The following is a 15,818-nucleotide window of genomic DNA, read 5'->3' as shown; positions in this document are numbered from 1 at the left end:
GGGATTCTTGATCCCGGCCACTGAGTCTATTCTCGTGATTATATATTCCCGAATACAGCTTCATTTCTCTTTTCTCCCCTCCAATCTCTTGAATAGCTCCCTGTACTACAGTGCTGTGGTCAGCTTGTTCAAACTCCCTACAGCACCTGCTCCCATTCACACTGGGAGCAAGAGCCTTAAATCTATTAGACAAACTCAAGGACTCAGACTCCTTCAGCATTACCTTGTCACAGTCACAGTCTCTGGGCCCTGACCACTGACCCAATTCATGGTAGTTACTCTATAGGGTGTGACTGCCTCCTGAAATACACCGTCCAGGTAACTCTCCCCCTTTCTGAAGTATTGCAGTGTTTTTTAATTTCAGACTCCAGCTCATCGCCTCTGAGCTGGAATTCCTCAAGCAACCAGCATTTGCCATAGACTTGAACCACAATTACTGACCACAATGGGGTCCACCAGGTCCCACATCATGCAGATACAACACCTTGCTTGGCCCTGCATCTCTAGTTGAGCTACTTAGTTTTTAATTTGATTTTAAAAAAAATTCCTACTGTAAATTTTTCCCCTATTTGCTTTCAATCTGAAAGTAATCTATAATAGAAGGGCAAGTTAGTAGTTATTACCAACCAATAAATTTACAATAAATCCTCCGGGCTGCAAGCTGCCCAGGCGGAAGGTGAGGTGTTGTCCGGATGACTCAACATTGAGTTCTCCAATTTCAAGTAATCTCCCTTCCCATCCCCGACTCCTTTCCCAGCCCCTTCCTCTCTCTTCCATTCCTCTCTCTTCCATTCCTCTCATCGACCCTTCCTTCCAGCCACCAATTGGATTCATTCCTCTCATCAACCAACCAGGCCATACCCTCCACCTGTGTTCACCTATCCCCACCTCACCACCCTGCCCCGCCTCTCCCTTTATCTGCAGCTCCCCCAATACCCACCCCCAGTCCCGAAGAAGGGTTACACCTGAAATGTCGGACTTTTCCACCTCTTGATGCTGCCTAGCCTGCTGTGTTCTTCAAGCATCTTGCTAGTCTATGATGGTTCATAATTGTTTACCAGTAGCTCGGATCTATATACTTATAAAAAATAGCAATTCTTGTTAAGTACAGTAATCTGGTCCATCCCTTAACTTGGGTCTGAAAGTCAGGAAATTGGGGGATTTTGAGTACTTCTACGAATTTCTGTGTTGACTCTAAGAACAGCGGACATGATTTCCAACATACTACCCCACTGAGGCTTAACCAAACCTGTGGAGGTTAAAGAACTAAAATGCAAAATTGTTCAATTCATTGTTAGGTCCAGAAGACGGATGAAGGTTTGTTTCTTTGAGTTTGTCTTGCTTTCTGTTGGAATTCTGCAGGAGGTTGAGGACAGCGAGGTCAGTCTGATGGCGAGATGGAGAATTTGAAGTGATGGGTGACTGGAAGCTCAGAGTCATGCCTGTGAAAACTGAATGGGGTATTCTGCAAAGTGATCACCCAATCTACATTTGGTCTCCCCCCTATAGAGCAAAATGCACTGTCAGCAGCAAATTTTAAGCTTGCAGCCATTCCTTACTGGAATGACACCTTTCAGTCTCATTAAAAAAGGATCTTGTTAACACCACATTGTTTTCGTTGCCTTACGCAATGCTGATGAGTGCGATAAACTATATGTGCCTGGTTTAATTTACTGTTTAAAATATGCTGCACTGCTGTCTGCAATTCACTGCTTGGAGGATGACTCATCCACAATCCCAGAAATCAACTGGGATATAGCTGCAATTCTGCAGTCTTGGTACTGTATACAATGACCTTGAAGATAAGCAAATAGTGGGTCAGAATAAGGATCATTACCATATTCAAATACTGTCGTCAAATTGAATAATTTTCTTGACAATCTTTTTTCAGTGTATCCTCACATTCACAATGACAGAAATGCATGTTTTATTTATAAAATTGGTTGGTTGTGCTATCACCCGCAGGCTGATGCAAGTGGTATATTCCAATTCTCCAGCTCATAGCTGGTTCTCCAATATACTGCCTCCTTTCTATCCTGGTTATATTGATCCAGCATCTTCAGACATTAGGCCCAGCTTTTTGCAGTGAGGTGGAAGGACTGTGGACGTCACAGGGTTGCAGCGGCAGAAGAGGCTAAATGGTAGTGATTTCAGACAGCCTGAAGGAAAAGCTAAGCAGAAATTAGCAGGTAGGATGGCTTAATTATAATGAATCGGCCAAAGACTTTGATCTGCTAGTACCGGGTAATAATGGAAAACTGCATTGTCTTGCCTTCAGATTTGGATGGATGTAATTTAGCTAACAGAGGTCAGGCTGCAGCGAAGCAGCCTAAATATAGTTAAGTTATTTAATTAATTAAGCTTTAAATAAGAGAAAGATTATTGAAAAAGAAAAGCAGCCAAACGCTACATCCCTTTGTTACAAACATTACAAAAATGCACATTTAAATGCTATTAATGCAAATTATGTTTAAAAATAATTGCCTCATTTCACAGTATGCTTGTGAATTTTCTCCCCCACTGTGCAGACTTGAATTATTTATTTTTTACAATTGTAATGATTTGTAGGAGAATACTAATAATTGCCTTTGAAGTAAAGGAAGGTGATTTTTATCCATCTTTTAGCACATGGAGAGGCAAACCCATATGTTTCAAAAATGAATTGCCTATCTGTTGAAAACAGCAGCTGCAGATACACATTCTCCTATTGTAGACTTGACCTTCAATGGCTGGCCCATATTCTGAAAGTCGATTCTAGATCAATAGCACAGCTCCAGAACCATTTGCTCTTTATGGAGATTTGTGGAGGGCTGGAAGTGAGAGAGAGGAAGAAAAGGCAGTGCAAGAGATCCTTGCCTTTCACTCAGTGAATAATGAATGTCAATGAGCACAGGAGGGATGCTGACTTTATATGTGTTCACAGTATTGGAAGGTTGTGGCTCCTGGGGAGAATTGCTTAATGGACCATATTGGAGCATTCACAGTTTGTCAAATTCACTTTCCTTTGGACAGTTAGGCAAACATAATGTATTAGCAGATTATTGACCGACAATGAGATTTTAAGACTGTGCTTTTTCTGGGGCCCTATCCATTTTGCAGGGGAAGCAGGGTTTCAAAAAGTGCCATGTTGTACCTTGCAATCTGATGCATTCACTGGCAGAGTGATGTTAACCTTGTCAGTTTGACCATTATTTTATTAAAGCAGAGTGGGCCTGTGTGAGGAGCTGGGACTGCCGCTAACCAGTAAACTCCCAAAATAAGGCTGTTTGATGAGAACTGAGCCATTTTTAGCCCACAATTTCTAATTAGCTCTGAGTCCCCTGTGTTATGAGCATTGACTCATTAAACAATTGTAGCAGACTTATCCCCTTGACCAATTTATTACTTCAATAAGAATACTTCTGTTTCTACAAATTGTTCTCCCTTCAGCACTGTGATGGTGCATGTGTGGCATGTATATCCAAAGTAATTTTTAGAGTCCCAATTCCAAGGAGTCAACTACTAAAGCCTCCTGTCTGTGTTGTACTGAAGGCCATTGTTAGTGAAGGTGGGTAGAAAGAACCATTCCAAGAAGAATTGGGGAACATTGATTCAATGCAAATTACCAGAGACACCTCCATGAGTTGGGGCCAGCACACAAAATAAGGCTCAGCTCTAACAGTCATAGTGGGTGAAATGCAAATGGAATTGCTACTGTAAGTACCTGGCTAGTAAGGTTTCAAAAGCACATTTATTGCTGTGACTGTGGGGATGTGTGTTGGTTTGTGTTGTTTATGACCAATTTACCTTCAGGATGAGAAGGGACACTGGAAATGAGTCAATCCAATGTGTCAGAATTTGCAGGCATTGCTGATGATTGGCAGTAAGCCTGGTTCACCTGCATCTTCACTGGGTTGTGTCGTAAAAGCTCCATTTTACCAGGAGCAAGCACACGCAGCTAGGAAAAGAAGATTGCATTGTATTGTGGGACAGAATTGATGGAACTGTGGCTGGAAATTGTCCGGTATGACTCAGCCTCATTAGAATCCTTGTTAGGAAGCAGGAACCAGGGTAGATCATTCAAATTACACCCACAAGCAAAGCTAACAGCCTTTCATTTCACTTGATGAGTCGAGAGCTGCTGCTGCAGTCAGTGGGAGGTACATTTCCAAGGCAAAGTGACACATCCCAAGCCTGATGATAATGCATATTCAGCAAAAGGACCAGTTAAAGCCACTTGTCAAACATTCACTCTTGAAAACAGATATTCCACCCTCCCCCATCTGCTTTGCACAGAATATATTTTTCTGTTCTAACAGAGCTTTTTTTTAGATTCATTACTTTGTACTTTTCTTCAGATTTATTCACAGGATGTGGGTGTCACTGGCCAGGCTAGCATTTATTACCCAATTGCCCAGAGGATGGTTTGATTTAGCCACATTGCTGTGTCGACCCAGGTAATGATGACAGTTTCCTTCCCTAAAAGGCATTAGTGAACGAGATGGGTTTTCCTAATAATCAACAATGGATTCATGGTAACCTTGAGATTCTTAATTCCAGATTTAAAAAAAAAGTTGAATTCAAATTCCACCATCTGCCGTGGCAGGATTTGAACCCAGGTCCTGAGAACATTATCTATGCGTCTGGATTAACAGTCCAGCAATAATGCCACAAGGCCATCACATTTCCACCCTAGATGATGCAACACAAAATGAACAACTAAACTGATATCAGCATCAACAATGCTCTACATTAAACTAGGATTGCACATCCGCAATATTTATATTGGGAAAGCTCACCTATCACAGCAAAAAAAAAAAGGCTTTGACAAGGATGAGTTGCCTTTGATAAAAGATGAATGGGCGTGTAAAAAGTGTTTAGATTTATCGAGGTTAAAATCTCAATCTATGCAATCAATGGGTGCTTGTAGAATGAGACCCGAACAAACGAAATAGGTGTGGATCATAATGCCATCCAACTGGACTATGGCTGAGCTTCCACCCCAATACCATTTTCCTGAACTCTGTCTTGATAATATCTAGGCCTGAGGATTGATAGGACTTGGCTTTGAGCCTTATATGTATTTTCAGGTGTGGTACCAGTGCGAGTCACATCCACAAAAGCAACTCTCCCAATGGGAATATTTAATTTCTAGTTGTTTGCTTCACTAAAAATTGCCCTCTGTTAAGTCCTAGGCATTGGGTTTGGAGTAAACCACAAAGTTGATGGATTTAAGGTGGGAGTATGGGTGATATAGGGAATCCTGATGCCCATGGACTTGGTAGGGGATGAAGAAAGAACTCGTGTTCCTCCAAGACCCACAGGAAGCATTAAAAAAAAATTAAACTTACTTTGATTTGCTGGTTCCGGGTGACTGCTGAAGAATCCGAAGCAGTGCAAGTCTGACACTTGCCCTGATTTTCAGTAAACTTCTGACATACATCTTATGGGAGGACTAAACAGATAGCCCCATGAATCCAGCTGTGGAACCAATGACTGTGCAGTTTAAGTGCAGGGTACCCTATAGTTGACTTGGTACAATTTTCACCCAGTTAACGTGGAAATGACCGTGTTGAGATTGGCTAAAGTAATTTCACAATGCTATGATTATCACAAGTAGCAGGAAGACAATATTTAAACTACTGATCAGAGCCAAGCTCCAGAGTCTGAAGATCAGTATTAAAGCCACTTCATTTTTCAGAGGAGACTGACTCTCCTAGTGGTCTTTCTCCCCATCTTCTCTGTAGGAAATGCCCAGATCCCATTTGATATTAAACTGCTATCCCATGTGTGCCACATTAACATAAAATTTAAATCCAAAAATAAGTTGCATTGTTAACATTGTTGTTAAATATGCAGAAAAACAAAATAGCTTATCATATTCTTGTTTCATTTACTTAACATAAACAGTATGAAATACACTAATACTTGCAATATCAGTTAATGAGGATGATGCATTTATTTTGGCACAAGTTCTAATTATTTTATCTTATGAATCAAAGAATTTTGCATCACAGAGGGAAGTCATTTGACAAACCATGCCTGCATCAGTTTTCTAAAGGGAACATTTCGGAGAGTGTGTAATCAGTTTTGAGACAGGGCAGCATCATTAAAAATGAGCGTCATGGTCCATCTGCACGTTTGCAGATGTACCCAACAGCAAGTGATGTGAACTGGAAAAGCACCTTGACCGACATTTTGGATGCAGAACTGTAGTTATACCTGGTAATGAATTCCGTAAAGAGATGAATTCAAGGTCAAGCATGTATAGTTATTGTTTCTGAAATTTGATGGGCTACACTTAAGATGCTAGCATTTTTAATACTTGGTACAAGCTGTTGTTATTAGTACATAGCCATCATGGCTAATATTGAGCAGACTTCTTTCTTTACCAATCCTATTAGAAATTTGCAATCATTCCTGTTGACTGAATTCATTTTTATCGTGTAAATAATTCTACTTGTTTCTACATCAAACCTGAATCACATTTCAGTTTTATACATGTTGCTCTGATTCCTGATGAAGGGCTTTTGCCCGAAACATCGATTTTGCTGCTCCTTGAATGTTGCCTGAACTCCTGTGCTCTTCCAGCACCACTAATCCAGAATACATATCGCTCTACCTAGCCATGGTGTTGACCACAAATGTAGTACTCCTTTTCCCCACACTCATAAAAGCAAATGCTTTATTTTTCATTTCTATTCATTCCCGTATAAAAAACCATTAGGAATTTGGCTTCCATCACTGTTTTTGATAGACTTTCCAGAACCTAATATCATTTTTGTAAAACAATTTCATTGGACTGCTATCTTTGTGCTTCTGTTGATTGCAGAATTATGGTCTTTAATTGGTTACCAACTCACAGCCTACCGGATATAACTGTCCAAGTAACCTTATAGAGTCATAGAGATGTACAACACAGAAACAGACTCTTTGGTTCAACTCATCCATGCCAACTAAGTATCCTAAATTAATCTAGTCCAAGTTGCCAGCATTTGGCCCATATCCCTCTAAACCCTTCCTATCCATATGCCCATTCAGATGTTATAATTGTACCAGCGTCCACCATTTCCTCTGGCAGTTCATTCCATACACCCAGCACCCTCTGTATGAAAGATTCCCCTTAGGTTCCTTTTAAAACTTGTCCTCTCACCTTAAACTGCTGCCCTCTAATTTTGGACTCCCCTGACCTGTGGAAAAGATCTTGGTTATTCACCCTGTCCATGTCTCTCATGATTTTACAAACCTCTGTAAGGTCACCCCTCAGCCTCATCACTCAATATAATTTTAAACATCTCCTTCTAACTTCCTACACTTTAATGAAAAGAGTCCAACTTTCTGTTGTCTTTTTTCATTATTGAAATCTCTCATTCCTGCCACCAATGTACTGAATCTCTTCAGAACCCTTGAAGGATGCTCTGACATCCTATGTAAAGCAGATAACCCCAAACTAGGCACAATTTCCTAACTCTGACAAAGTTATTAATAATTATGTATAATGGCTGAGGATCCTGGGATTGTATTCATTTGAGTTGAGAAGATTGATGGGAGATCTAATAGAAGCTTACAAGATAACGTATGGCTTAGAAAGGGTGGACGCTGGGAAATTGTTTCCGTCAGGCGGGGAGACTAGGTCCCATGGGCACAGCCTTAGAATTAGAGGAGGGCAACTTAGAACAGAAATGAGGAGACATTTCTTCAGCCAGAGAGTGGTGGGCCTGTGGGATTCATTGCCATGGAGTGCTGTGGAGGCCGGGACGTTAAATGTCTTCAAGGCAGAGATTGATAAATTCTTCTTCTCGCAACGAATTAAGGGATACAGGGAGAGTCCGAGTAAGTGGCATTGAAATGCCCATCAGCCATGATTGAATGGCACAGTGGACTCGATGGGCCGAATGGCCTTACTTCTACTCCTATATCTTATGGTCTTATTATCCCTCTGATATTGCGTTGCACATCCAGTTTTATAGAGAAAATTAGGATCTCACTTTTTTTTTAAACAGTTTTGATTTGAAAACAAAATAGTCACATCTAAATGTTGTACAGCAACAGTTTTGTACAAAACGTGGGTTGGAATGATTCACTTTTCAAAGAGCTCTTTGTTGACTCACCCAGCGGCTTATCAGATGAGGTAGCACGTGGTGTGATCCACAGATTTGAAGAGCCGCAAGTTTAATTCCTGAATAACCTCACTCGTCTACCTCCAAAATTCCTGTAAGTAAAATTATTTTTAGTTTTTGCTGCTGGTTTCTACACAATAATCCCAATTGGACAGTGTACACTGATAACTTCAATGTCACACATTGATCGGTCAGTGGCTTTTGGTCAAACTGTCAGCTGCTGTTTAATGCCTAGGCTCACATATAAAGAATGTTTCCTGAAAATGTTAGTGGATTACTGATGCCTGCAGAGCTGCGCTTTAGTGTTGTAACAATTCGATCTGAATTGGGGAGGATTTAAAATCTATCACAATTAACTTAATGAAAACATTGACATAAAAAGGAATACATTTTATTGTCAAACCTCTTTGCAAGTATTTATAAATATCTAGAACTAATCTTTACATTTAGAGAATATATATGTATACACAAATGAGAACTTTCAATCCATTATATCAATGCTGGTTCTTTCAAAATACTATTTAATTAGCTCAATTTCCCTGCTTAATTCCAAATACTTTGCAATTTTCTTTAACTATTCAGCTGTCTGTTCAGTGTCCTTATCAAATCTGCTACTGAATTTAGTTTTACCTCTCTTCTGGAAAGTGCGTTTCAGACCAGTGTGACTCAAAGTGCAGTAGAATTACTTCTCAGCTCCCCTGGCATGGTTACCAGGTCTTTTGTCACATCCAGCTTTTCAGTCAAGGTTTATTCTAATTTTGATCACCTCTGTAAAATGATTGTGTGACCTTCTCTGCTCTAAGCACTGTTGTTCTGATTGTTGGTTCTATTATTCTTTCAAGGCTGTTCTGTCGGGACTATGGAATATGAGAATTGAAGAGATAAGTGGAAAGGAGACCTGTTCAGTTACAATGAATGCATTTTAGAAAGCCCATCTGAAAAGTTTGCCTTTGTCGATAGGAAACTACAGGAAAATACTGAGAAGCACTATCAGAGCGGGAGAGTTTGGAAGGAAGCTCGAAGGTAGTCATGGAAACGAGAAACAGATCTAAAGCAGAAGCTAAAGAGTCTCCCAAATCTGCCACATTGAAAACAAGCACCGCAACAGGGGATAAGAAAGAATTTTCTGGCAAACAACCTGAGCCTACCAACGCTCCAAAGAAACAAGCCACTGAGGCGACTGCAGCCAGTCAACCGAAGTCCACAGGGGACAGCTCAGTAACACCACCCGCTGGTACCTCAGAACAGAAGAAGACAGCGGACACCCAGCCAGAAGGCCAGGATAACAAGGAAGATACTTCTGAAGGGCACCCCAGCAATTTTTTTGAAAACATGAAGCCATATATACTGGGAGGGGCTGCCATCACAGCCCTTGCAGTACTCATAGGCGTTGCGTTCATACTACACAAGAAATAAGAAAATGTATAAAATTGTATATCAATGCTGGTTCTTTTTTGCATGCCTGTACATTGAAGGAAATACCTTCCAGCCCCTTTAATCAGTAATTGTACAACTGTGCTTACTACTATAAGTCTTGGTTTGAAGTGATGGTATTTAACTCAGTGTCCATATACGTTGCAAAACTTTTGAATTAACCTGTATATTGTAAGGTGGATGTTCCCCCAGCCATTCTTCCATCCTCACCTTGTACAGAGCTTACAGCAATGTAAAATGGGCCACACTTGTTCCCATGCTAGCTTAACCCCAGTAAAACTTTTCACACACTGTAGGTTCCCCCTATAAGCATTCAGTGTATATCTTATATTCTCAGTAGGAAGCCTTGTAAAAGTAGCCCACTCCCTTGTAGCAAATAAAATGAGATGTATTTCAGCCGCATGTAAACCAATTATTTTTCTTTCCCCGGGGCCCATCTCACATCCACATGTCTCTCTCTTGCTACAATCATTGATAGCAATTGCACCAAAATAAAAACACCTTTAATTGGATCATAGCAATGATCAGAGGCACTAAGGTTATGAGAAAAAATAAGAGGAAGGCAAAAAAAAACAAAGTGATAGGACGAAAGCAATAAATCTGAGTTCCACTCCGAACTCTCATTCCTTCTAGAACTTACTAGTAGATTCTCTGTGTGACTTGTTCTTGGGCCCATGAGAGTAGTTAATTCAACTAATGATGTCACATTTATTTTGACTTAAAACAAGCGTATACATGCAATAAAAAAAAGCTAAGTTTTAAAAAAACACAAATTAATAGTTGAAAGTTGATAGGTAGAGTAGCTGTGCACAGTGTGACCCAGGCTGCTATTAATGTATCCATCTCTCCTATACCAACATACTCTGGACACTGCCTGTTATTTTAAGTGTTGTATCAGCTTTTGAGTGAACAGTAAGGTTGGCTAACAGATGTGCTCGATGTGGACTACATATTCTTTCTGCTGTACATAATAAACGTGTTGCTATTAGTCAGAATTTGATGTCTGGCTATCCTGTTGCTCTAAGGAATGTAAGACAATAAATTAACATTTCCGAAGGTCAGATGTTTTGTATTGGTTTACAAGATCTCCCAGTTTATCAGATTTTTACAGATTATCCCAGCTTCAGTTCCTTCGCTTCAGTGGTTACATTACACAAGTTATGAGAAGTTACTGTGTTGTTTGATGATGCACAACATACTGGAGAATAATAAATAAAAACCGAAAGAACTGCCCGATGCTGTAAGTCAGAAGCACAGCAGGGTCAATGATCCCAAAGTAGCAATGTAACTCTTCAGCAGAAAAACAGAAATTGCTGGAGAAGCTCAGCAGGTCGGGCAGCATCTGTGAAGAAATCACAGTTAACGTTTCAGGTCCAGTGATCCTTCCTCAGAATATAGCTTGAGCTGAGCTTTTCCAGCAATTTCTGTTTTTGCTGCTGGAGAGTACATTGCTTCTTTGGGATCATTGACCCTGCTGTGCTTGTGTTGGTGATAATATGCTGCTTTAGGACTGAGCTACTGGAGACAACGTTCACCTCACTAACCCTGAGAGGCTGCACAATTTACACTCTGCCCCATTCAATCTCCATTGAAATGAGCACTTGTCCACCATGAACCCAGTGGGTTACGTTAAAATTATTCCCATTGAGTTCTATGCAGAGCAGGAACACTTTAGGCTTGATTCCAGGCCTGTTCTAAATTAACTAATATCAGATGAACTAGAGGTCAGGGCACTATAGTAAGGATGGGAATAACAAGTTACAGTCTGCTGCCCTCTAACAGGATCGTGTATCCAGTAATACAAAATGCACATTAAATGAGTATTATTGATTGATTGGGCGGCACGGTAGCACAGTGGTTAGCACTGCTGCTTCATAGCGCCAGAGACCCGGGTTCAATTCCCGCCTCAGGCGACTGACTGTGTGGAGTTCTCCCCGTGTCTGCGTGGGTTTTCTCCGGGTGCTCCGGTTTCCTCCCACAGTCCAAAGATGTGCAGGGTCAGGTGAATTGGCCATACTAAATTGCCCATAGTGTTAGGTTAGGGGTATGAGTGGGTTTCGCTTCGGCGGGTCGGTGTGGACTTGTTGGGCCGAAGGGCCTGTTTCCACACTGTAATCTAATCTAAAAAAATTCTTCCCATGCCTGCGCAGATTTTCTCCCACAGTCCAAAGAAGTGCAGGTTAGGTGGATTGGCCATGCTAAATTGCCCAATACATCCAGGGATGTGTAGGTTAGGTGGGTTAGCCAAGGGAAATGCAGGGTTACAGAGATGGGATGGGGATCTGGGTGGTATGCTGTTCAGAGGGTCGGTGTGGATTTGATGGGCTAAATGGCGTGTTTCCACGCTGTGGGAATTCTATGATTCCAAATGTCTGCTTGGTGTTTAACCTCTGTCAGGGAGCATGGTCTCCATTACCTCTCCAAAATGGTCAAATTTCATCTGGAAATGGCAAGGCATTGGCATGCCATTTTCCTGCAACACAGATGATGAAGACATCCTTTTTCTGTGGGGATCATCAGTGCCCTTTTGTAGCCAGTTACGATCTTTAGTGTGCTGTGTTTAGCCAGCCACTGGGAGAGACACCACAGCAGTGCTCATCCTGACAATGTGGAGGGATACTTCATTGTGCACTGCAACTGACATTCAACACTGAGCCAAGTGAAAGGTTGGGCCTACATCCTTCCACTAACAACCCAGCTTCTGCAAATACAGAAGAGATACCCGGCAGGCCAGGTAGCATCTGTGGAGTCAACATTTCCAGAGTTATTGTTTCATGTCAAGAACCTTTCACCAGCACTGGTAAAAGTTAGAAATGTAATTTGTTCTGCACAAGCGCAGATGCAGGGAAAGGAAGTGGGACGAGGGAAAGAATATAATGGGGTGTCTGTGATTGGGTGAAAAGCAGGATAATTCAAAGGACAAAAGGGGTGATGGTGCAAGGCAAGTGGAGCTGATAATGGGTCAAGTGAAGAAATGAAAGATGGGTCTACATGAGGTGTAACTGGGAAATTGTAAAATCACTACACACAGCTGCTGTATCGAACTTAATGAAAAGATGAGGACCTCTCTGCTCTCCATTCCAATGTAATACTGAGGGCATGCAATATAGCTGTAGGTTTGATCTTTAGCAGATTTAAGCTGGTGATCACACCGCAAGGTAGAAGCAATGAAGGGATGGGTGATCGCCAGAGAAGGGAACCAGTGCAAGATTCCCCTTATTCCATTGTGTATGCCAACTGATATTCCATTTTTAGAGGGAGATGATTCCACAGGGATTTTGTCTGGGAAGCAGGGATGTTGATCAGGGGAGGAAGAAGCATGGAACAACAATAGTGACAGGGCAGTCTCATCAAAGGATCAGATAGGCATTTCTGTGGCTGCAAACATGAATCCAGAATAATATATTGCCTCATTGGTGCCAGGGTAAAAGAATGTTACAGAGGTGCTGCAGGATATTCTTCTGGGTGGTCAGCCTGGGGTCATGATCCGCACAAGCACCAGTATCTTGGGTAAGAATGGAGATGAGGTCCTTGAAGGTAGAATTGCAGGAGCTAGGTAAAAGATTGAAAGGAGAAAGTAAGGACTGCAGATGCTGGAGATCAGAGCTGAAAATGTGTTGCTGGAAAAGCGCAGCAGGTCAGGCAGTATGGTGAGTAAAGCCGATATGCTGAGGACACAGATGACAACATGATATCATTGCTATAATGGGAATTTCTTTTAAAGATGACATGAATAGCAGCTAAATATTCCTAAATATAAAGTCTTTCAACAGGATATAGAAGAGATTAAAAAAAGAGATGAGCATTATTGGTTAAAGAATCAATTTCAGCTCGGAGAAGGGATTATATACTGAAGGAATCACCAAATGAATCGAATATGGCTTGAGCTCAGAGACAAAAAGAGAGGCAGCTATATGTGGGAGAGCAAAAGATGTGATGAAATACACAATAAATGGGAGGATATTGAGGAACGTAGAGGAAGTGAAAGACCTTGGAGTGCATTTCCACAGGTGGGAGCATGGATAGATAAAGTGATTAGTGAATACATATGGGATGCTTTCCTTTGTTAGGTGAAGGCACTGAGGAACACCAGAGCACCACAAATGAGTTGTCTGTTTCCCCCTCAAACACCAAACCGGGCATCAAATTCTAGACACTCAGCACCCTCCAAGAGAAAAATCTTCCCTCATGTCTCCTTTAATGCTTTGACCAATTCAGTGATGTCACTTCAACCCCCACCAGGTTCAGGAATATCAGCATTAAACTGGTGCAGAGTCTTCTGGAGCTGGAGGGGTGATCCCACAATCAAACAGGAACCGGGACAGTTTGGTATCTAGTGAAGCTGTAGACTGCTTCTTTGAGCCTGCTTTCAAAGTTTGGACCCCTCCTTAAGCCAGACCATTCCCGGCTGGTAAATGATGGCCCATTATCTGTAAACAACACTTCTGGGAGTCCATGCATTGCAAACGATGCGTGCAGTTTTTCTATCGTCGGCCCGGTGTTTGACGAATGAACTCCATGCACATCCAGCCACTTTGAATGAGTGTCCACGATAACTAAGAACGTTGAGCCCATGAAAGGACTTGCATACTTGATGTATAATCAAGTCGAGGATTTACCCAGCCATTCCCACCAATGTGGGGTAGCTGCTGGTGGTAATTTTTGTCCTCGTTGGCACTCTGGGCACTGCTCCACCAACAGAGCTATGTCTGCATCCAAACCTGGCCACCAGACATAATATTGTACCCTGGGTCCAAAAGGCTTTCAATTCTGGTTGTGAAGGCCCTTGTTGGTTTCCCCATCACCAACAGCTATTTCAGTTTTGCCAGGATCTGATCATCCAGTGTCCAAAGTCTGATACTGTCAGCTGTGACTGGAAGTGTATCCAGAAAATGTAAAACCATTATGGACTCTTCCGGAGCAATGCCACCAGTGGTGTATCTGAAAAGAAACCTTGATCCGCATCTGAAGCAATGTAACCTGTAAGGCTGTAGATCAAGTGCTGGAAAGTGGGATTAGAATGAGTGACCAAATTGTTCAACATGTGAAGATTTGATGGGTTGAATGACATCTTTCTGTACTGTAACTTGACAATGATTTCACATTAAATCTGAATCATTGATGGCTTCCTAGGTGGATGTAAAATAGTCTGCTATCTTATTTTGAAGAAGAACAGGAGAGTTGTGTTGGCTAGTATTTATCGTTGAAATGCTATCGCTAAAACCTGCTATCACAGAACCTTGTTGTTGTTTGTCAGACCTTCTTGTGGACAACTCATTTGCTTATTTTCCTGTTGTACTACAATGAATGTAATTCAAAATGATGTAAATTAAATTGTGAAACACACTATCTAAATAGGGTTTCTTTTTAATTATGTTTTTCCTTCTGTAAGGCGTTCTTGTCAGCTGGGGCCAGTGGTTTGTACCAGCTTTAAGCATTGCTATTGCAAGCAGAAATGTATCATTGATATAATAAAAATACATAGAGCACTGGTAAAACCAAGAAATTGTCAGACAGATTCTATGGCATTCTGCAAGCTTTAATTAAAAAGACATAATTCTTCGAGATTCACTTCCAGTCATTATTACTGTGCACATATTTTGAATAAGTTCCTCATAGTTTGCCATTCCCTACATGTAAAAATCCCTGCTCTTTTTAAGCATTCATTGTTCCAGTCCTTTGATGGTAATACAGATAATAACATCATTATATTCACTTTCATTGGGCAAGCGATTTGAGGTTCAGCAAAGCTGAATTCCCATCATGTACATCTATGGCAAGTGTATACACCTCAATTGCCTCAATATATTTCAGGCTCATTTATTCCAGATTCACCATCCTCTTCCTCACTTCCTGTGAGGTCCCATGAATCTGAAGAAACATTGACAAGCTCATGTGTGCAGAACTAGGCTTACTCAGGGAGCGGTGGTGAAGGATGATTAGAGAGTGGCCACCTGCCTTGCAGGTTGTCTCCTTTTGTTCTCTCCTTGCACCAAGCAAATCTTGTCAGCAGAGCAGCAATTATGTTTTTGTAGAGCTCCTTCAATATATTTGGAAATTACTGAACAAACATATGGACTTGGTTGCTGGGAGAGCTCAGTGCTTTTACAAGATGTGCGATCCAATTATTCATGGAGTTCTTGCATAGCAACTAGGAAATAGGAGTGGGAATAGGCTTTTTAGCCCCTCAAACCTTCTCGCCCCTTCAATATGATCATGGTTGATAATCAAACTCACTATTCTATTCCTTTTTTTTCCCCCAAATACCCTTTGATCCCCTTAGTC

The 15,818-nt window shown here is 41.3% G+C and overlaps 1 long non-coding RNA gene across 1 annotated transcript; it reads left to right on the top strand.

Annotated features, from left to right (window-relative positions):
• Positions 1 to 1,849: 1,849 nt before the first annotated feature.
• On the top strand, positions 1,850 to 14,879 carry LOC122558060 (uncharacterized). Its single transcript, XR_006314029.2, has 2 exons — positions 1,850 to 2,189; positions 8,942 to 14,879. It is a non-coding gene; the product is annotated as an uncharacterized LOC122558060 (long non-coding RNA).
• Positions 14,880 to 15,818: the final 939 nt, after the last annotated feature.

This window comes from Chiloscyllium plagiosum, unplaced genomic scaffold (genome assembly GCF_037043375.1).
Source record: "Chiloscyllium plagiosum isolate Xiang-an unplaced genomic scaffold, Cpla_swu_hap1 HiC_scaffold_18, whole genome shotgun sequence".
In the NCBI taxonomy this organism is placed as follows: Eukaryota; Metazoa; Chordata; class Chondrichthyes; order Orectolobiformes; family Hemiscylliidae; genus Chiloscyllium; species Chiloscyllium plagiosum.
Note: the sequence above shows the minus strand (reverse complement) of the source record. Positions and strands in the feature narration are given on the sequence as shown.